Raw genomic sequence first — 22,691 nt, forward strand, 5'->3', positions numbered from 1 at the left:
TCTGGACGTGAGAGATTGTACAGCCTGCTGGACGGGTACTCAACGGCCGGAATCAAATCAATGGCACAATCGTATGGACGGTGGGGGGGAAGGGTGAGAGCCAGATCTTTGCTGAAAAGGTCAGCAAGATCATGGTACTCAATCGGCACCGCCGTCAGATTTGGGGGAACTCTAACCTCCTCATTAGCACTTAAACCGGGAGGAACCGAGGATCCTAAACACTCCCGGTGGTAGGTTTCGCTCCACTGAGCCACAACCCCAGATGGCCAATCAATCCGGGGATTGTGTTTTACCATCCACGGGAAGCCCAAAATCACGCGGGAAGTAGAAGGAGTCACATATGATTCCCAGACACCACCAGAACTACTGGTTGTGTCTTGTGTGTGATTAAAGGGAGAAGGGTGCCATCTAGTGCCAGTACCTTCAAAGGTGAAGGAAGCGCCACCAGAGGGAGCCCCACCTCCCTTGCCCATCTGCTGTCCAGCAGATTCCCTTCTGACCCCGTGTCCACCAGTGCTGGGGCTTGAAGGGTTAAATCCCCGCTCAGGATTGTGACTGGGAGACGTGTGGAAATACGTGTACGTCCCACGTGAATGTCTGGACCCACCCTTAACCCAGTCTCTAAGGGCGGGTGTTTGTGTTTAACCGTTTGGGGCAGTCTCTCTGCTGATGCTCATTTGAGCTGCAGAAAAAGCACTCCCCGCGGGCCATTCTCCTCTGTCTGTAAGATGATCTTAATCTGGCCCTGCTCGTGTCCATAGCATCGTCAGCAGGGGGAGCTGTTGCCACACGGAGCGCAGAGGCTGTGGAGCGTGGGGAGGGTGGAACCTTGTCGGAACCGGAAGGGAGAGGGACGGCGTGTGCCCAGCCATGTCCTTCGTCTCGCTCCCAACGGCGTTCCGCTAATCGATTGTCCAAACGTATAACCAGATCGATTAGACTATCCAAATCCCGCGGCTCATCCTTAGCCACCAGGTGCTCCTTCAGGACCGACGACAGTCCGTTTATGAAGGCGGCGCGGAGCGCAGCCGTATTCCAGCTGGACCTCGCAGCCGCAATGCGGAAGTCGACTGCATACTCAGCTGCACTCCGACGCCCCTGTCTCATAGACAGTAGCACTGTCGAAGCGGTTTTGCCTCTGTTAGGGTGATCAAAAACCGTTCTGAACTCCCCCTCGAACCCAGTGTAAGTGGTAAGGAGCCGTGAATTCTGCTCCCAAAGTGCTGTAGCCCAAGCGCGTGCCTCACCTCGAAGCAAATTAATGACATAAGCCACCCTACTGGCGTCTGATGCGTACATTACGGGACGCTGTGCAAAGACGAGCGAACACTGCATTAGAAAGTCAGCGCACGTCTCCACACGACCTCCGTACAGCTCCGCAGGACTTATGTAAGCTTCAGGGGATGGTGGGGGGGCTTCATTGGACAATCACTGGAACGTCTATATTCAGCACCGGGTCAACAGGAGGAGAAGCTGCAGCCGCGCCCTGAGCGCGCGCTTCCACCTGCGCGGTGAGAGCCTCCATCCTACGGTTGAGGATGACATTTTGCTCGGCCATTAAATCCAACCGAGCAGTAAAAGCGGAGAGGATTTGCTGCAACTCACCGATCACGCCCCCTGCAGATGCCTGTGCATCCTGCTCTGCCATTGGCTGTCCAACAGATGGTTGATGCCCCTCGGGATCCATGACGATTGGCCGAGATATCCTGTTGTGAAAGTGTAATGACATGGACCCACAACAGGGAACGTAAATGAACGGACAATAGATGAGCCAAAAATACAACACTTTACTGTTGTGAAGCGTGCACAACGAAAAACAGACAAATACAGAATTTGGACAGAGTCAAATGTACTAAGGTGACGTGTGGGCAGGCTCGAGGATAGAAGACGTCCGTCCAGAGAAGAGCCGGATCCCACACGATTTCCACTGCCACCGAACCCGGAGAATACTGGTGCCCCGAGTCCAAGTCCCCAGGTGGCCACCGTCTCCGGCTGTCAGATCTGGTACTGCTGGCAGGAAGCAGAAACAGTTATGTGTGGGTGTGTTTACACCCAGCAAATATAAGCAGTGACAGTTCCTTAATGGTGGGTAAGACACCTCCACCTCCAAAACAGGAACACAGTAACAATACCAGTAGCACCTACTGAACACGGCTGAGAGTTTTACCTCCAAAGGCAAACGATATCTCGGCGACGAGGTGGAGATGTCGTCCGACTTTTGTGAGTGTGGTTGATGACCAGGAGATTGGTGACAGCTGTCATAGTTGATGAGTGACAGCTGTCACCCCAGCTGTTCCTGAAAGGCGGCAGCGCCCTCTCATGCCTGAAGCCCGCACTTCAGGCAGGGCGCCCTCTGGTGGTGGTGGGCCAGCAGTACCTCCTCTTCAGCGGCCCACACAATAGACAGCACCTTACTGTTCCCCCTAGTCTCAAGATATTGATAACCAATCTGAAGATAATGTAATAAAATGTTATCATACAAAGCAGAACCCCCCCCCCCAAACTTATCTATTTTCTGTCCCAATTAGCACTTATTGGGACAGATCTCAATCAGATCCCAATTCAGATCAGGGAGACAGACACCCTCTCTACTTTTAAGATTAGGCTTAAGACTTTCCTTTTTGCTAAAGCTTATAGTTAGGGCTGGATCAGGTGACCCTGAACCATCCCTTAGTTATGCTGCTATAGACTTAGACTGCTGAGGGGTTCCCATGATGCACTGAGTGTTTCTTTCTCTTTGTTCTGTATGCACCACTCTGCATTTAATCATTAGTGATTGATCTCTGCTTCCCTCCACAGCATGTCTTTTTTCTGGTTCTCTCCCTCAGCCTCATCCAGTCCCAGCAGAAGACTGCCCCTCCCTGAGCCTGGTTCTGCTGGAGGTTTCTTCCTGTTAAAAGGGAGTTTTTCCTTCCCACTGTTGCCAAGTGCTTGCTCACAGGGGGTCGTTTTGACCGTTGGGGTTTTTCCGTAATTATTGTATGGCCTTGCCTTACAATATAAAGCACATTGGGGCAACTGTTTGTTGTGATTTGGCGCTATATAAATAAAATTTATTTGATTTTGATTAATTGCCACAATAGCAGATCGCCATGTTGGGAAAATTTACCCTCACTAACACTAGATGGCACCACACAAGCTCCCGTTCTGCCATTCCATCGCTGTTCTGTCAAGAGTTTCTGGCTTCTAATGCTGACCTATAGCTTTATGTTGTTGTTCATTCGGCTGCTCCCGGTTTTGTTCAGGGTCACCTCATCGGATACAACCAGATCCGCATGGGTAATTGGCACAAGTTTTTACACAGGATGCCCTTCCTGACGCAACTCCAGTTTTACCTGGAGAAACACACACAGCCACTGGTGTTCCAAAGAGGTCTCCCATCCAAGTACTAACCAGACCCTGCTCTGCTTAGCTTCTGAGATCTGATGGGATCAGGCTGGCACAGAGCAGACTGGCTGTGCCGACCTATAGCTTTATATAGTGGCTAAATAACTTGATTATTTTAATAATGAGACCTGATCATCTCATCAATACTTGTTTTGGGTGTAATATACGTAAAAACTACCCATTCTGCCAATTGTCATCCATTCCGCCAATTACCAGTTGTTCCAGTTCCATTCCACCTATAGTTCCGGTGATTAGTAGCTCCTGGAATGCCGGTCAATTTAATGGCCCATTGAAAAACAATGAAAACCAGGACACTGTCATCACTTTCTAAAAAAACACCCAGGATGGCCAGGACAGGACGTGCAAACAAGACATGTCCTGGGAAAAATAGGACATTTGGTTATCCTACACTTGTTTCTTTGCTTCTCCATGCTCCCAGGCTTTAACACTTACAGGCCATCAGCCAATCAGTCTGTGCAGGCATGTGGCTGAGGAGATCTGCTGAAGTTTTAAGTAAGCAACCAAATGATGCAGAAAAGTTCAAATTCAGGCAGTGAATGATATTTGTCCATCTCAGATTTGCTTTTAATTTTGTTTTTGGTGGGTGGTCCTTTGTCAAGCACTACCATATGGAGTTCACAACTGCCACTTAAAGCTTTACTGTGCATAAAAAGAAGCCTTATGATAGCCTTCTTCAGAAGCGGCATTTGAAGGCACCTTGGTTGGAGTTAACTCAGTGGGAACAAGCATTATGGTCATACGAATCAGTATTTCAGATCTTTTGTTGAAAGAAATGGACGCCATGTCCTCCAGACCAAAACTGAAAGGACCATTCAGACTGTTATCCACAACAAGTCCAAAAGCCGGGGTCTATCATGGTATGGGGCTGTGTCAATGCTCTTGGGAAAGATAATTTACACATCTGTGATGGCAGCTTTAATGCAAAAAGGTACTGTGAGATTTTGGAGCAGTATATGCTGCCTTCGAGACAACATCCTTTCCAGGGACATCCATGCATTTTTCAACAAAACAATGCAAAACAGCTTTCTACACACATTACAAACATGGCTGTGGAATACTGGACTGGACTGCCTGCAGTCTGAACCTGTCTCCAGGAGAATTTAGAAATAAAAAATGTGTGGTTGAAAGAAGAAAATGGGACACTTGAAATGTTTCATTGCTTGGTATCCTCAATGTCAAAAGGATTTTCAGGTGTTGTGAGAAGGAATGGCAACACTACAAATTCATAAATGCTTTAGGGTCCCAACTTTTATTTTGAGAATTTGTTGCAGACCTTAAATGGAGAAATGCATGTATATTGATGTACATTAACAGCATTTCCTGTATATTAGTTTTGTGAACTGTTTCTGTGAATTGTTCAGTAATTTATGTTTGTATCATGGCCCAAGCAGAGGGTCACCCCTTTGAGTCTGGTCTGCTTGAGGTTTCTTCCTCAGAGGGAGTTTTTCATTACCACTGCTGCTCTGGGGGTTAATAAGGTTAGACCTTACTTGTGTGAAGCACCTTGAGGCAACTCTGCTGTGATTTGGTGCTATATAAATGAAAAATAAATTGAAACTGAAATATTGACAAATTAAATGAATTTCACCAGAAAAAAAGAAATATCTTGGTTTCATACCATCCAGCCAAAGCAAACCTAAGAACCACTGCGGGTTTTCTTTAAATTGCATTTTCCATCACATCCCGGTTCTTCTGATTTGGGGTTGTAGAATATTTTGCTGTTTAACAGGACTGCCATTGTTTTCTAATGAGCGGCTGCTGTGTGGCTCATTTTCAGAACAGAGATCACTGTAACGGTTTTAAAGACATTTTCAGTGTGGGACGTAAACCAGTTCAGAAGTCTCTGTCGAAATGTGGCCATTTTGTTTTTATAGGATTGTAATTAAAATGGTTGTGACGCTAATGCTAATTAAAGACATGGCCAACTGTGTTGTGGGTCTCATCACCAGCTGCCATTTTCCACCCACTTCATGAAACAATATTACTAAAACCTGATTCAGATGGGGGATTAGTTTTATGAGGGGAGGTGAAGGAATGTAATTTCACCACAGGATGTCTAGAATAGTGTTGGTGTAGTCGCACGGGATAAGGATTTGCAGTATAAATGACAGAGATGGGAGTGGCTGCTTAATAAACAGGCCTGATGCACTGCCCTCAACCCTCTTTATACATTTCTGTGTTTCAGCTTTGACACAATGGATCCATCTTGATACAGAGCTCCAAAGTGATGCTATCATAGCTTCTTGACAACTGCTCAGATGCTTCTACACAAATGGTTACTAGGGGGAAAAAATGAATGCCATCACAATAACCTCATTAATGACTTTCTTTTCTGATAAACTAAAATCACTACAGCGAGGGGAAGATCGCACAAATTAGATCTGAAAGCTAGACTTATTTTCCAGGTGCACTACGAGGAGCTGTGCAAGCTAGCATGAAAGAAAGAAGTTAGAAAGTCGTAGTAAGGGTTACGGTTCTCCATTGGGGTAAATGAGTCCACCCACCACTTTAATCATATTTTAGATCTTGTTCTGACTTATGGTATGGAAATAGAAGACTTAACAGTATTCCCTGAAAACTCCCTTCTGTCTGATCATTTTTTAATAACATTTACATTTACCCTGATGGACTACCCTGCAGTGGGGAATAAGTTTCATTACACTAGAACTCTTTCAGAAAGCGCTGTAACTAGGTTTAAGGATATGATTCCTTCTTTATGTTCTCTAATGTCATATACCAACACAGAGCAGAGTAGCTACCTAAACTCTGTAAGTGAGATAGAGTATCTCGTCAATAGTTTTACATCCTCACTGAAGACAACTTTGGATGCTGTAGCTCCTCTGAAAAAGAGAGCTTTAAATCAGAAGTGTCTGACTCCGTGGTATAACTCACAAACTCGTAGCTTAAAGCAGATAACCCGTAAGTTGGAGAGGAAATGGCGTCTCACTAATTTAGAAGATCTTCACTTAGCCTGGAAAAAGAGTTTGTTGCTCTATAAGAAAGCCCTCCGTGAAGCTAGGACATCTTTCTACTCATCACTAATTGAAGAAAATAAGAACAACCCCAGGTTTCTTTTCAGCACTGTAGCCAGGCTGACAAAGAGTCAGAGCTCTATTGAGCTGAGTATTCCATTAACTTTAACTAGTGATGACTTCATGACTTTCTTTGCTAACAAAATTTTGACTATTAGAGAAAAAATTACTCATAACCATCCCAAAGATGTATCGTTATCTTTGGCTGCTTTCAGTGATGCCGGTATTTGGTTAGACTCTTTCTCTCCGATTGTTCTGTCTGAGTTATTTTCATTAGTTACTTCATCCAAACCATCAACATGCTTATTAGACCCCATTCCTGCCAGGCTGCTCAAGGAAGTCCTACCATTATTTAATGCTTCAATCTTAAATATGATCAATCTATCTTTGTTAGTTGGTTATGTACCACAGGCCTTTAAGGTGGCAGTAATTAAACCATTACTTAAAAAGCCATCACTTGACCCAGCTATCTTAGCTAATTATAGGCCAATCTCCAACCTTCCTTTTCTCTCAAAGATTCTTGAGAGGGTAGTTGTAAAACAGCTAACTGATCATCTGCAGAGGAATGGTCTATTTGAAGAGTTTCAGTCAGGTTTTAGAATTCATCATAGTACAGAAACAGCATTAGTGAAGGTTACAAATGATCTTCTTATGGCTTCGGACAGTGGACTTATCTCTGTGCTTGTTCTGTTGGACCTCAGTGCTGCTTTTGATACTGTTGACCATAAAATTTTATTACAGAGATTAGAGCATGTCATAGGTATTAAAGGCACTGCGCTGCGGTGGTTTGAATCATATTTGTCTAATAGATTACAGTTTGTTCATGTAAATGGGGAATCTTCTTCACAGACTAAAGTTAATTATGGAGTTCCACAAGGTTCTGTGCTAGGACCAATTTTATTCACTTTATACATGCTTCCCTTGGGCAGTATTATTAGACGGTATTGCTTAAATTTTCATTGCTATGCAGATGATACCCAGCTTTATCTATCCATGAAGCCAGAGGATACACACCAATTAGCTAAACTGCAGGATTGTCTTACAGACATAAAGACATGGATGACCTCTAATTTCCTGCTTTTAAACTCAGATAAAACTGAAGTTATTGTACTTGGCCCCACAAATCTTAGAAGCATGGTGTCTAACCAGATCGTTACTCTGGATGGCATTTCCCTGATCTCTAGTAATACTGTGAGAAATCTTGGAGTTATTTTTGATCAGGATATGTCATTCAAAGCGCATATTAAACAAATATGTAGGACTGCCTTTTTGCATTTACGCAATATCTCTAAAATCAGAAAGGTCTTGTCTCAGAGTGATGCTGAAAAACTAATTCATGCATTTATTTCCTCTAGGCTGGACTATTGTAATTCATTATTATCAGGTTGTCCTAAAAGTTCCCTAAAAAGCCTTCAGTTGGTTCAGAATGCTGCAGCTAGAGTACTGACGGGGACTAGCAGGAGAGAGCATATCTCACCCGTGTTGGCCTCTCTTCATTGGCTTCCTGTTAATTCTAGAATAGAATTTAAAATTCTTCTTCTTACTTATAAGGTTTTGAATAATCAGGTCCCATCTTATCTTAGGGACCTCGTAGTACCATATTACCCCATTAGAGCGCTTCGCTCTCAGACTGCGGGCTTACTTGTAGTTCCTAGGGTTTGTAAGAGTAGAATGGGAGGCAGAGCCTTCAGCTTTCAGGCTCCTCTCCTGTGGAACCAGCTCCCAATTCAGATCAGGGAGACAGATACCCTCTCTACTTTTAAGATTAGGCTTAAAACTTTCCTTTTCGCTAAGGCTTATAGTTAGGGCTGGATCGGGTGACCCTGGACCATCCCTTGGTTATGTTGCTTTAGATGTAGACTGTGGGGGGGTTCCCATGATGCACTGTTTCTTTCTTTTTTTGCTCCATGTGCATCACTCTGCATTTAATCATTAGTGATCGATCTCTGCCCCCCTTCTCGGCATGTCTTTCTCCTGGTTCTTTTCCTCAGCCCCAACCAGTCTCAGCAGAAGACTGCCCCTCCCTGAGCCTGGTTCTGCTGGAGGTTTCTTCCTGTTAAAAGGGAGTTTTTCCTTCCCACTGTGGCCAAGTGCTTGCTCATAGGGGGTCGTTTTGACCGTTGGGGTTTTTCATGGTTATTGTATGGCCTTGCCTTGCAATATGGAGCGCCTTGGGGCAACTGTTTGTTGTGATTTGGCGCTATATAAGAAAAAAGTTGATTGAAGTTGATTGATTCTGTTTTGCCATTTCGCGGTGCTGTTGTCCTTTCTGCTCACATCTGTGTTGATTTGAGTTTAGTGAAAGCTAAATGCTGAGACAAACATGACTAGAACTGCATAAATGTCACTGGCGTGCATTTGATCGGCACACTGTATCATATTTCACAGTGCTATTGATTTAAATATATTTCTATACAGTGGTCCCTCGTTTATCACGGGAGTTACGTTCTAAAAATAACCCGCAATAGGCGAAATCCGTGAAGTAGTCAGCGTTATTTTTTACAATTATTATAGATGTTTTAAGGCTGTAAAACCCCTCATTACACACTTTATACACTTTTCTCTAACAGGCATTAACATTTTCTCACTTTTCTCTCCTGTGTAAACACTCTCAAAGTTCAAACCTTAGTAGAAAAAAATAGAACGTTTTCCTATAAATAACTATGATGGCTTTTAGAACTAACAAATTTAATTTTAACAATCAACCTACGAGGTTGGACACGTAAGAAATTATTAATAGTGACTCACCAGTATTTCACAGTTCATCTGATCATGCCTCTGCGTTGTGGCGCCGCTCCACTGTTGCGTCTTTTTTACACTGAGTGACACCTCGGTGCAGGTGTCTTCTTCCGAGTGAAGAACACAGTTATGGGTAGTTGTTGGCGTTCTTTTTTCTTCTGGGCGAGAAGATTCTTATAAACAGACACGCAGAACACAATGCGCGTGCTCTCCCTTCGCGGTGATGCTGACCGGTGCCGCGACCAGCCTGCTTGATGAGGACGCAGAACACAATGCGCTGTGAAAAAAAAAAAAAAGCATGCAAAACTGGACTAAAAAATCTGCGAAACTGCGAGGCCGTGAAAGGTGAACCGCGTTATAGCGAGAGACCACTGTATTTACAATCTGTGAAGCACACATGATGAGTGAGTGGACCAATCAGGTATTAAAAGTGGACAAAAAGCTATGCTATAAAACCAGCATAAGAGCAGAATAACCCAAGATGTAGGAAGGTTTGTGCTAAGCAATGGCATTTACTTTCACTCCAGTCACGAACTCTGTTGATATTCTATCACCATATCGATCTTGTGACTATAACATGATTAAATGCCACTGCTTTTCCATTTTAAGAACACAGTGTGCAACAAGCTCAATCTCTGTCATGGATACGTAACATCATGTGTCAAAGCCCTGTTTTCTTCTTAAGTCATCTGTTGGCTTCACATATTTGGTTGTTTATCTGTTTTGTTACTGTTTGTGCTCTGCACAGAGATGATACGATACGATACGATACAATATGATATGATACAATATGATATACAAACCCTAACACTTTATTGTCTCATAGGGACACATATGCCTTCACAGTACAATACAAATAAATAAAAAAGTAGACCAATAGACAAACGCGACATAAATAACACATAGCATGACTAACATATGTGTGTACGGTTGACCCACCTTTCCTCTTAATTTGCATTATTAACAACAGACCAGGTCTCAGCCTCATTATATCTAAATTCTGGGTTTGTTAGTGAAGCATAGATTTAGGTTCCGGTGATCACATTAGTAGCCTTCCCGCTTCTCTGTTGATCTACTGTTTGTGAAACCAATGCCTTAGGTGCTGGTAGTTCTGCCTGATTAATTCTGTCCTCTTTCTGTCTCTGTTTGAGGCATTATGGCTGTGCTTGGGCCATACAGAGCTGCATGCTGAACAGTTAGACAGAAGTGTTTGGAAGGTATTGCAAACTGGAGTAACACAGACTAGTCCAACTGTACAAGCTTGAGGACCTGGGGCTTCATTGGAACAATATAATTATTGACTTTCATACAACATGCAGAGCCACCTCCAATCTGCTGTGGCAACCCCAAGTGGAAACAAGGGAGCAACCAAAAGGACTTTCCTTGACTTGATGATGCCACTTGCCCTATTATTATTATTATTATTATTATTATTATTATTATTATTATTATTATTATTATTATTATTATTATTTTGGTTGTTTTTTGTTTTTTCTGTCTGTTGTTTGGTAGAATGGCCACCCCTCAAAGTCTGGTCTGCTTGAGATTTCTTCCTCAAAAATAACAAAGGGAGTTTTCCTTACTACAGTCATGGTGTGCTTGCTCAGGGGTTTGGTAAGGTTAGACCTTACCCATGTGAAGTGCCTTAAGGTAGCTCTGTTGTGATTTGGTGTTATGTAAATAAATTAAAATAAATAAATAATAATAAATAAATTGAATTGAATGGAATTGGGGGCAGCGTGGTGGCTTAGTGGTTAACACCCAAGCCTCACAGCAAGAAGGTTGTAGGATCGCTTCCCGCCCTTTCTGTGTGGTGTTTCTATGTTCTCCTCCTCTTTGTGTGGGTTCCCTCCAGGTGCTCCGGCTTCTTCCCACATCCAAAGACATACAGATCAGGTGGATTGAAACTTTATAATTGACCGTAGGAATGCTTGCGGGTGTGAATGTATTTGTTTGTCTATATGTGGTGCTGCGACAGACTGGTGTTCCGTCCAGGGTGTACCCTGCCTCACTCCCTATGCCTGCTGGGATAGGCTCCAGTGCCCCATGACCCTTAATTGAAGTAAGCAAGAATTGAAAATGTATGTATGTATGTATGTATGGATGGATGGATGGATGGATGGATGGATGGATGGATGGATGGATGGATGGATGGATGGATGGATGGATGGATGGATGGATGGATGGATGGATGGATGGATGGATGGATGGATGGAATTGAACAGAGTGACATCACAACAATCTACCCCACCCTCCTTGATAAGCACTCTGCATTATCCCATATTGCACCCACCCCATAAACACCATGGAACCTTTGCCCAATTCCTAAAGCCTCAGGCAGTATAATTTAAAATTATGACGGAAGTAGGCACAAAGTTTACAGTGGGGGACTCAATAACAACTACCAGAAGGCAAGAGCTCATATTCTGTGGATAGGATATGAGGTAGGTCGGTCACGATCATCTCAGGCAGCCTTGAGAAAGACAATACATAGATTGAAGGAACTGTAAATGCAGAGTTCAGGTGCAAAGACATGTTTTGAGAGACTGTAGCCATGACATGAACAAGCAGATGACACAGGAATACTAAGTGAATAAAACTCAAGCGTGCATGTCACGTCTTTGCTGTTGCCAGCTTCATTGTACCTCTGAAATACCTCTGAGTGCCTCATTACTTGAGATACGAGTATATCAGGTATACCAGATATACCTTTTCCACAGAATATTATGTGTCTGTTTGCATGGGATTAGTATAACTTGAGGCAATTTCTATGAACATAAGACTAAATACTCAAAATGTTCACATTATGCAGACAGAAACTCAAAGGATGTCAGGATTTCCACTGGGCTCTGGTTTTTACTCTGTTTTACCAGTGTCATGTGTTTGTTTCTCCACCAGATGGCCCCTTCAGTTTTGTTTTCACACCTGGATCAGATGACTGACTGATGATTGATATTGATATTATTGATTGATTAAGAGTATTTAAACCTTGACTTTCTGTTCATGAACTGCCAGACTTGTTTGTTTGTTGTTTGTCACCTTGCTTTCCTCGTTTTTGCCTCACCAGCTTTCAGAGCCTCATTCCATGTTCCAGACAAATACCAGGAGGACCAAACCTGATCGCTGCCCCGTGAACCAGACTGCGTCTTCCAGCTGTGCGCTCAAGATGGCGAAGCTTCCCACAGCCTCTGCTATGGTAACGCTGGCATCCCCCTCTAATTCCCATATTAGAGTGAACTGTCTTTTCCTGGTGTTCCAGATGATCCAAGGATGGCTCCCAAGTGGACCTGGATGCTAGCTCTGACTACCTGCACAGCTACATCACTTGGCGTAGAGTGCATCTTGACTACACGCCAGTTAAGTTCCCCTCATCTCAGTGAGATCCCGTTCTCACTTGTTCCTGTTTGTGACTGTGCTATGATAAAGAACTATGCCAAGAACTCTCCCTGAGAACTGCATGAACTCTAATATCAAATCATTTAGAACCCAGCTGTATCAAGTCCTGCTTAATTGGAACTGCGTTACCACATGTAGCACTTGACCTCTTACCTTTGGGTACAACTTATAAACTATGAATAATTACTGAACAGTGAACTTTATTTCCTGACCCCTGAAGCAACCTGTGTTGGACTGTGACTGTTTTTGAGGACAGCATTACAAGTGCTTTTCACTCACCATGTGTGTCTTCTTTCTTAGTTTCTGGTTGCTGAGGTGAGCATTCCACCTGGCCCTGGTCATAGAAACCTTAGTTGACATTATTCCTTCATGACTGGCCCTGGAAACTGCAGCTCCCTTATTTCACCACCAGGAGGCGGGACACTCTCTATACTGCAGGCATCCCAGCACAGCTTTTCAATTACTTATTGTAAATAAATATATCTTTGCTTGTGAACTCCTCTCCGTGTCAAGCTCCCTGCATGTGGGTCCATTGTCCGAAACGGTTTTGTTCCACCCGAACCCCTAACCATAACAAAGGAGTGTCTCACTGGATAGATCTGCTCAGCATTATTGGCACCCTGACTTTTTTTAAAAGAGAATTTAAAATACATTCAGAAATAAAAGCAAATAAACCAGTTTTCCACAGTCTGAATAGTTTGTTGATTGCATTCATTTCTGTATATATTTTAAATTCCATACTTAATAATTAGGGGTGTAAATATTGGTGAGCAGTACATGGAGATTTGTAGGACTTGTTATTTATTTATCTTGAATTTAATTAAAAGTGTCTATCTGAAAATAATCTTTGTTCAGAAGTAAAGTGTACGTGAGAATGAAGAAGTCTGTTCTCCTGCCAGATTTCAGGCTTTGTCAGCTGTGAAACCAAACAGGTTTTGCGGTGAAGGATCAGCGGAAAGCAGAGCTGCTTAATTGTTGTCGCTGCACTTTGGTTAAAAATAACAGATTTCAGCAACACTGCAGTCTTTCAAACAATATGTCAGCTGTCAGGAAGCTGACGAGGTGATTCATGCTGAGAAACTTGAGCTAATTTTACCTTGACCACAATATTTTATAATCTCATGCACCAGTGATGCTTTGAGCTGTAGACATCTCCACTAACAAGGTCATGAGTTCACAAGTATTTGTTTATTTGTTTGTTGTTTTGTCTGGGTTAAATGATACAATTTTCAGCCATGATTCACAAAGCTTAAATGAATGATGGTCATGTTAAAGGTGATAGAGGTTGAATGGGGCATTAATCCTTGTTCTGTGATGTGATATGTAGCCCCCCAAAAATTGGTTGGGTCTGTAATGGCTCAGAATCTTCCTAAAAGGCTCTCTGAAACAGCTATGTTACTATGCTGGGTTTAGAATGCCTCGTTTGCCTTTAATAGCGTCGTTTCGGAGCTTATTTGGCAACCTCATTATGACGGTTGCCGCTGTTTGATTGGTTGCCCTTGCTCTCACTGAAAAGAAAGCATTATTTATTTATTTTCATTGCTTTTATATTTTCTGTTGTGTTTCTAGCCAGGTTTGTTTTTTTTTGCCTCTTTCTCTAAAATTGTATATAATAATCATTAGATTATTAATTTATAAACAAAAATAAATTTAAGAAATATTACAATTTGAAAACAAATGCACCCGAACGTGATGACAGCTGCAATGCTAACTTTTAACATTGAAAATGCCATAGACATGCTAATGCGTTAGCATCACTCCCATTTTTAAGTTATAAAATACATCTATCAACTGTTTCAGAAGAACATAACAGGTCGGTTTAACATAGAAAAGGTAAATAATACTCACAGACGTATGCTCTTTAGGGTTTTAGCAGGAGAAAATTAAGCAAAAGAATAGTAAGAAAGAAAGAATAATCAAAGCATTGCTTCAATCTGCGAAGCACTGCTTTGATTGGTTCAAGGTTCAAAGCAAAGCCGCGCTGCAGAAAAGTTGTTCACGGACCCGCTGCAGGGTCTGTAATCAATACAGAAATGATCATTTTCCTGACAAACACCCCCCAAAACAACAGCCACTCTGAAGGACCGATAACAGAATCGTTAAGCACAAAGCTTATTGATGTCAGTGGATCGAGTCATTTCTTAACGATACCCAAAAGGAACCGGTTCTCGATATACATCCCTAGCTGCTAAGGGGTTAGCTCATTCCCTTTAGAGGAACAAACCAGAGCTAACGTGCCATTCTAACGTGCAGTTCTTACAACAGGAATATGGCGCAACACAAATTTAAAACAAAAGAAAATGTGATACAGGCTGTACTGATTTCTGGGGTTGATTTTGTCGCAGAGTCGGAACTGACCCTCTACTGAGTATTAAATGCCGACTGAAGCCAGCTCGAAATCGTGCAAGGTTTGTGAAACAGTCCTCCATGAAATGCGCAGAGCAAAGAAATAGTCGGCGGTTGTATGTCCTGGGGATGTGGTTAAAATTGAATAAAAGCCAGTGATCGCGTACATTACTTTCCGTGGGAAGATCGTAGTCCGCTAAAACAGCCTGGGATAGCACACCTGTAGCTCGCCATTGCTTCTCTTCGAGTGTTACGAATGGGTGGGCACAACCTTGTGAATAATTAATTTTGAAGGGGCGTGTGTGAAAGGGGGTGGGTGTGGGTGTGTGTGTGTGTGGGGGGGGTGTTTGGTGAAAAAGTGACGTAAGTTTTCTCTCAAAAATCGATTGGCCTGTTTTCTAGGGGCAATTCAAAAAAGGAGAAATACTTGAAACAGAGGTTCTGAAACTTGCTGGCAATGCGTGTGTTTTCCCCACAGCGGGAGGAATCTGAACTAACACCAAAAACATGAAAAAGATGATTTTGATTCTCTATCCCCTTTAAGAAGATTAAAATGCATCAGAGGGCTGATACACATTGTGCACGCTCTACACACAAGGATATAAATGTACAAGTAAGTATACAGTAGTGTTCAGAATAATAGTAGTGCTATGTGATTAATCCAGGTTTTGAGTATATTTCTTATTGTTACGTGGGAAACAAGGTACCAGTAGATTCAGTAGATTCTCACAAATCCAACAAGACCAAGCATTCATGATATGCACACTCTTAAGGCTATGAAATTGGGCTATTAGTAAAAAAAGTAGAAAAGGGGGTGTTCACAATAATAGTAGCATCTGCTGTTGACGCTACAAACTCAAAACTATTATGTTCAAACTGCTTTTTTAGCAATCCTGTGAATCACTAACCTAGTATTTAGTTGTATAACCACAGTTTTTCATGATTTTTTCACATCTGCGAGGCATTAATTTTGTTGGTTTGGTACCAAGATTTTGCTGGTTTACTAGTGTGCTTGGAGTCATTGTCTTGTTGAAACACCCATTTCAAGGGCATGTCCTCTTCAGCATAAGGCAACATGACCTCTTCAAGTATTTTGACATATCCAAACTGATCCATGATACCTGGTATGCGATATATAGGCCCAACACCATAGTAGGAGAAACATGCCCATATCATGATGCTTGCACCACCATGCTTCACTGTCTTCACTGTGAACTGTGGCTTGAATTCAGAGTTTGGGGGTCGTCTCACAAACTGTCTGCGGCCCTTGGACCCAAAAAGAACAGTTTTACTCTCATCAGTCCACAAAATATTCCTCCATTTCTCTTTAGGCCAGTTGATGTGTTCTTTGGCAAATTGTAACCTCTTCTGCACGTCATTTATTTAACAGAGGGACTTTGCGGCGGATTCTAACTGTCACAGCACTTACAGGTAACTCCAGACTGTCTTTGATCATCCTAGAGCTGATCAATGGGTGAGCCTTTGCCATTCTGGTTATTCTTCTATCCATTTGATGGTTGTTGTCCATTTTCTTCCACACATCTCTTTTTTTTTGTCCATTTTAAAGCATTGGAGATCATTGTAGATGAACAGCCTATAATTTTTTGCACCTGCATATGTTTTCCCCTCCCCAATCAACTTTTTAATCAAACTACGCTGTTCTTCTGAACAATGTCTTGAACAACAGGGGAGGTGATGGTCTAGTGGTTAAGGTGTTGGGCTTGAGTCCAGAAGATCATGGGTTCAAATCCCCGCCTGACTGAAACATCACTAAGGGCCCTTGGGCAAGGCCTTTAATCCCCTATTGCTCCCGGTGTGTAGTGAGCGCCTTGTATGGCAGCACCCTGACATCGGGGTGAATGTGAGGCAGAATTGTAAAGCGCTTTGAGCGTCTGATGCAGATGGAAAAGCACTATATAAATGCAGTCCATTTACCATTTAACATCCCATTTTCCTCAGGCTTTCAAAGAAAAAAAGCATGTTCAACAGGTGCTGGCTTCATCCTTAAATAGGGGACACCTGATTCACACCTGTTTGTTCCACACAATTGACAAACTCACTGACTGAATGCCACACTACTATTATTGTGAACACCCCCTTTTCTACTTTTTTTTACTAATAGCCCAATTTCATAGCCTTAAGAGTGTGCATATCATGAATGCTTGGTCTTGTTGGATTTGTGAGAATCTACTGAATCTACTGGTACCTTGTTTCCCATGTAACAATAAGAAATATACTCAAAACCTGGATTCATCTTTTTAGTCACATAGCAGTACTATTATTCTGAACACTACTGTACATACGAGGTCCATTAGAAAAGTATCCGACCTTATTATTTTTTTCAAAAACCATATGGATTTGAATCACGTGTGATTACATCAGATATGTTTGAACCCTCGTGGGCATGCGAGAGTTTTTTCACGCCTGTCGGTTACGTCATTCGCCTGTGGGCAGTCTTTGAGTGAGGAGTCGCCCACCCTCTCGTTGATTTTTTCATTGTTTAGGAATGGCTCAGAGACTGCTGCTTTGTTTGATCAAAATTTTTTCAAAACTGTAAGGCACAACTGAGTGGACACCATTCGATAAATTCAGCTGGTTTTCGGTAAAAATTTTAACAGCTGATGAGAGATTTTGGTCTGTAACTGTCGCTTTAAGGACAGCCCACGGCGCCTGTGCTTCGAGGTGGCAGTGTCTCACCATTTCAAGTTGAAAACATCCACATTTCAGGCTCTGTTGACCCAGAAAGTTGTCAGAGAACAGAGAACTTTCAGAAGTCGGCATGAGGAGTTTATTCGGACATTCCATTGTTAACGGTCATTTTGTAATGAAAGAACGTGCGGGCAGAGTCGCATGTCGGGCTGGACCCGACTGCGGGGGGTCGCGACAGGAAAAACACCTCCGTTGGAAACCTTAACGGGCAAGTTGGAACATGCCCAAGCTGTTAAACAATTTCTCAGTTACTCACTTGTTGAAAGCCATCAAAAGCCGCCTGAATTTTTCAAATTGTTTTCAACACGGAGGTGTTTTTCCTGTCGCGGCGCACACAGATTTGCCGAGTCGTCACGGAAACGACTCGGCGAATTTGCGCGCACGTCTTTCATTAAAAAATGTCCTTAAACAGTGGAATGTCCGCATAAAGTCCTCATGCCGGCCTCTTCTGAATCTTCTCTGTTCTCTCACGACGTCCTGGGTGAATTAAGCCTTAAATTAGGATGTTTTCAGGTCGAAACAGACCGACGACGGCGCCTGGAAGCGCTGCAGGACGTCCCGCTCCGTGGGAAGTCCTTACAGCGACAGAAACACCCCATAATCTCTCATCAGCCGTTAAACTTTTCACCGAAAACCAGCTTAATTTCTCGAATAGTATCCACTCGGATATTCCTCACAGATCCAGAAAAAATTTTGATAAAGCAACGCGCGCCGTCTGGAGCAGCGTGTGAAACAAAGGAATTCAGCCGAGAGGGCGGGACCACATCTCACTCAAGGCCTGCCCACAGGGAAATGACCTCACCGACACGCGTGAAAAAACTCACGCATGCGCACGAGGGTTCAAGCATGATTGGTGTAATCGCATGTCAATCAAATTCATATAGTTTTTTTTTTTTATAAAACTGCCAGTTAGTTTTATAAGATACCTCGTATGTCTGTGTTGGTGTTTTTGAGTATGTATGACCTCAACATATGACGTCTGTGTGGTTTCATTATGAAGTCATTCCTACCAATGAATCAGAACTATTTTGCTAATCAATATATGCTTTAGATAATCCCTCTAGTGTTCTTGGTTGTTGAGATATACAAAAAAAATTGTATTTTTTAGATCATGTTTAACTTGAGCTTTGACTAAACTACTCCAAAGTCTAATCGCCGCTTGACATCTATCCTAGTAATATTTCCACCACGTTTGAAATAAATTCATCCAGTCATATTGAAGTTATGTTGCCCACAGACACACATGCCAGTGGCAAAATATACCATGCTATCACCACTTCTGCGACGAACAGGGTAATAATACATGAAAGTTTGGTGTTGATCAAGATACAGTTGTGGGTTCTTGGTTATTTCTGTATGTTTTTATGAAGATAGGATACTTCTCAACATGTTGCTTCAGTGATTTAAATAATATTAAAAAATAAAAGAATAATAGTAATAATAATACTAATCCACCAGTGTTGATTAAACCAGTGGTACATATCTGTCAGAGAATTGACAAGTGAAAATTTGTGGTGATTTACACAATGTTGCAAATCTTTTACAGTCATTAGTGATATTAAGTTGTTATATGTATTGGTTCCTATCATCACCGTTTTTTATTCCAAAGGTCTGGTCAGAGCTGGGAAAGAAGGGATTTCAGTTTGCTGCACCCTCTGCATGGAACCTTTTACAGAATGACCTAAAACTGAGGGAGCAGGTCTTTGGGACTTTGAAATGATAGAGATGCTGGCACAATGACATGTAGTTGTTTTAACTGATTTTTTTTATTATTATATTATATTGTAAAATTGTGTTGTTTTTGAACTTTTGTACTGAAACTTTTCCATTGGCTGGTAACAGTTTATTCCTTATGTGTGGTGGAATGCTGAAATTGACACGTAACCTTGCTTCCTGTCTTGGCCAGGACGCTCTTGCAAAAGAGATTTTTAATCTCAATGAGACTCTTTTCTTGGTTAAATAAAGTTTTAATAATAATTAATAATAACTGTATTGGAAAAAACTGCACCTACACATAATGCAATAAGTTCTAATAGAAGATGGCTTAGTTTTGGTTGAGATTTGCATGTTCCAAGAGCCCGTTTAAGCCGCCATCACACATAGCAAGAATGTGCAGGAACCAGGTCAACAACAAATGGTCATAATCCAGATGCAGTTGGGAGGGAAAGAGGCGTGTCAGAATGCAGCGGGACTGCCTCGTGCACATCTGCAGGATGCAGTCCAAACATATTTCAGACAACAGTCAGATGACACAGACTGCTGTCAGACGCCACTGACATTGGAGCTGTAACTCACCCACTCACCCACACAATCAAATCTCTGTTAATTCTCACATTCCCAGTGCTAAACTGACCTCTCATCAGGAGGAGGGTGCGCTGGCCGGACGGAGTGCGCACGTGTACGTGTGAACACGTGATCCAGCCAGCGTGTGAGTGTGTGGCCAGATGAAATGGTCACTCAGCTGTGTGTATATGTGTTCATAATGGCTGCACACACGCTTAGCACAGGAGCTGCACACACAAAGGCTGACAGCTGTCAGTGACTGCCAGCTGGTGCTCAGTCCGCTGAAAAATCCCTTTAGGTGTTTGACCAGTATATACTTTCATTGCTCAATTTTTTTTCATCCAGCTGGACTCTGTAACTGCTGCTAAACTGTGCTGGCAGTGAGCCAACTCCCCCCATGTGCGCAACATTTTTCAGACACAGCCAGCGAACGTTTTCCTCTCTCTTTTTTTATTGTGGCCATTTCAGCATACGTGGCACGCATCTTATCATGCGGGATAGCGCTTCACATGGGATTTATTTATGCCAGAGGTGGATTATGCATTTGTGAGCAGATCAGTTTTGCACACAGTGCAGAGCCATACCGGAGGTGAGTTGCATGTGTATTTATGTTGTCATGGGCTGGGGAAACATTTCCACATCATACCTGCTACAGACTTAGGAGGTGACCGTGTAATAATATGTGCATTACAGCTGTGACATCCCGTTCAGCTGTGTTGTGGGGCGCTGCACCGAGCCTCCGACGTGCACACGGTGCCACATACATGTTATTACATATCAACATGTCCTTTGCTCTCCCTGGCCGGGGTCCAGTGGAGGTGGACAACCGTGGCACAACATACTGGCAGGCTTTGCTGTGACCGATCAATCTCAGAGCTCAATCAACCGCGATCAGATTGTTTCAGATGCTGTTTTGATGCTGTCAGAATTTGTAGACTGAGATCAGATGATGCAAAAACTACATATAGACCACCATCAGTTGTGCGTCACATCCCAATGGCGCCAAGAGCGTTTTGAACATGTGTAACACACTCTGGACAGCTGAGAGAATGGGACCAACTATGTAGATGCTCACAGACTGCCGTCCATAGGTCTTCAGACTGCACCTCAATTTTTTCTGATTGTGGCCGGATGCGTCATTCTGACACCATTCAGCGTCAATCGTGTATGCGTGATGGGGTATTAGCGTGGTATAATAGTGCTGTGCAAAAGCTTTCAGTGCCATTGAATTTTAACAGATATACGAGGTCTGTCAATAAAGTAACGGTCCTTGTCCAGCTCTCCACAATTTCACTGATACTTACTGGACTGGTAAGCATTGAAAGCCGAGATAGACATGTCCAAACTTGTCCTCTGACACGCCGAAACAGAGGTGTTCCTTTGTCTCGCTTCCAAAGCAAATTGGTCTTTATGCGCGAAGCCTCCGCGCGGCTTTCCATGACAAAATCTGATGGAAAAAAAGTCCTTTTCATTCCGCCATTTCCAGACAATGAAAATCTGGCGAGGGGGCAGGACCACTCCTTCCCAAGGCGTGCTCACAGGCGAATGACGTCACCGACAAGCGTGGAAAAACTCACGCATGCACACGAGGGTTCAAGCATGTCTGACGTAAAAACATATGACTGAAATCCATATAGTTTTTGAAAAAATAAAAAGGACCTATACTTTACGGACAGACCTCGTAATTTTATTAGCTGGTGAACAGACAATCAAAAATAAAACAGCAAAACGCTCCTCTATAGACAAAACACATTTTCAAATAACAATAATAAAAAGACTTTGTAGGTGTACTGAGGAGTAAATTACCAGACAGAGCTCGTTACCAGTGATCATTAAACTGATTAAATACAGCTCATTAGAGCTTAACTGGGCAATTGTTCGGGAACACAAATAACTGTGTACGAGATTTGTCCAAAAAGTATCGGACCTTTTTATTTTTTTCAAAAACTATATGGATTTGAATCACGTGTGATTACATCAGCCAAGCTTGAACCTTCGTGCGCATGCATGAGTTTTTTCACGCCTGTTGGTTACGTCATTCGCCTGTGAGCAGACCTTGTGGGAGGAGTGCTCCACCCCCCTCGTCGGATTTTTTCTTGTGAGAAAATGGCCGAACGCTTAGAGCAGCGCTACTGCATTAAAGTCTGCCGGAAACTTGGCGACAGCCAGGTGGAAACGATTCGAAAAATCCAAACGGCTTTCGGAGATGAAGCTATGAGCACCACACAGATTAAGGAGTGGTACAACCGGTTTAAAGACGGCCGCGTAACGGTGGAGAGCACGCCACGCTCCAGTCGGCCATCAACAAGCCAAAATGACGAGATCATTTCCAAAGTGCACGCTGTGGTTATGCGGGATCGTTGTGTGACTGTCTGAGAAATTGCGGAGGAGGTGGACATTAGCAGGACTTCGGCACATTCCATCGTGACAGAAGATTTGGGCATGAAACGAGTGGCGGCGAAGTTCGTGCCAAATTTGCTGACGGCGGAGCAAAAGCAACGTCGTGTTGAAGTCTCACAGGACATGCTGGACTCCATTCACACTGATCCCAGCTTTATGGACACCATAATCACCGGTGATGAGTCCTGGGTGTACGGGTACGATCCGGAAACCAAATTTCAGTCATCACAGTGGAAGCATTCCACGTCGCCAAGACCGAAGAAGGCGCGCCAAGTGTGCAGCAATGTGAAGGTGATACTGACTGTTTTTTTTTTTTACTCCTGTGGTGTGGTACACCACGAGTACGCACCACAGGATCAAACAATAACAAAGGAGTAT

At 43.0% G+C, this 22,691-nt stretch overlaps 1 protein-coding gene and 1 pseudogene across 2 annotated transcripts in view; both read right to left on the reverse strand.

The window, feature by feature from the left end:
* The window catches only part of LOC117506091 (metabotropic glutamate receptor 4-like), a 771,651-nt gene that overhangs the window by 390,281 nt on the left and 358,679 nt on the right, over window positions 1-22,691 (reverse strand). The gene's annotated exons all lie outside the window — the stretch shown is intronic.
* Window positions 3,345-3,463, reverse strand: LOC117508053 (annotated as a pseudogene).

This window comes from Thalassophryne amazonica, chromosome 3 (assembly GCF_902500255.1).
Source record: "Thalassophryne amazonica chromosome 3, fThaAma1.1, whole genome shotgun sequence".
NCBI classification, from domain to species: Eukaryota; Metazoa; Chordata; class Actinopteri; order Batrachoidiformes; family Batrachoididae; genus Thalassophryne; species Thalassophryne amazonica.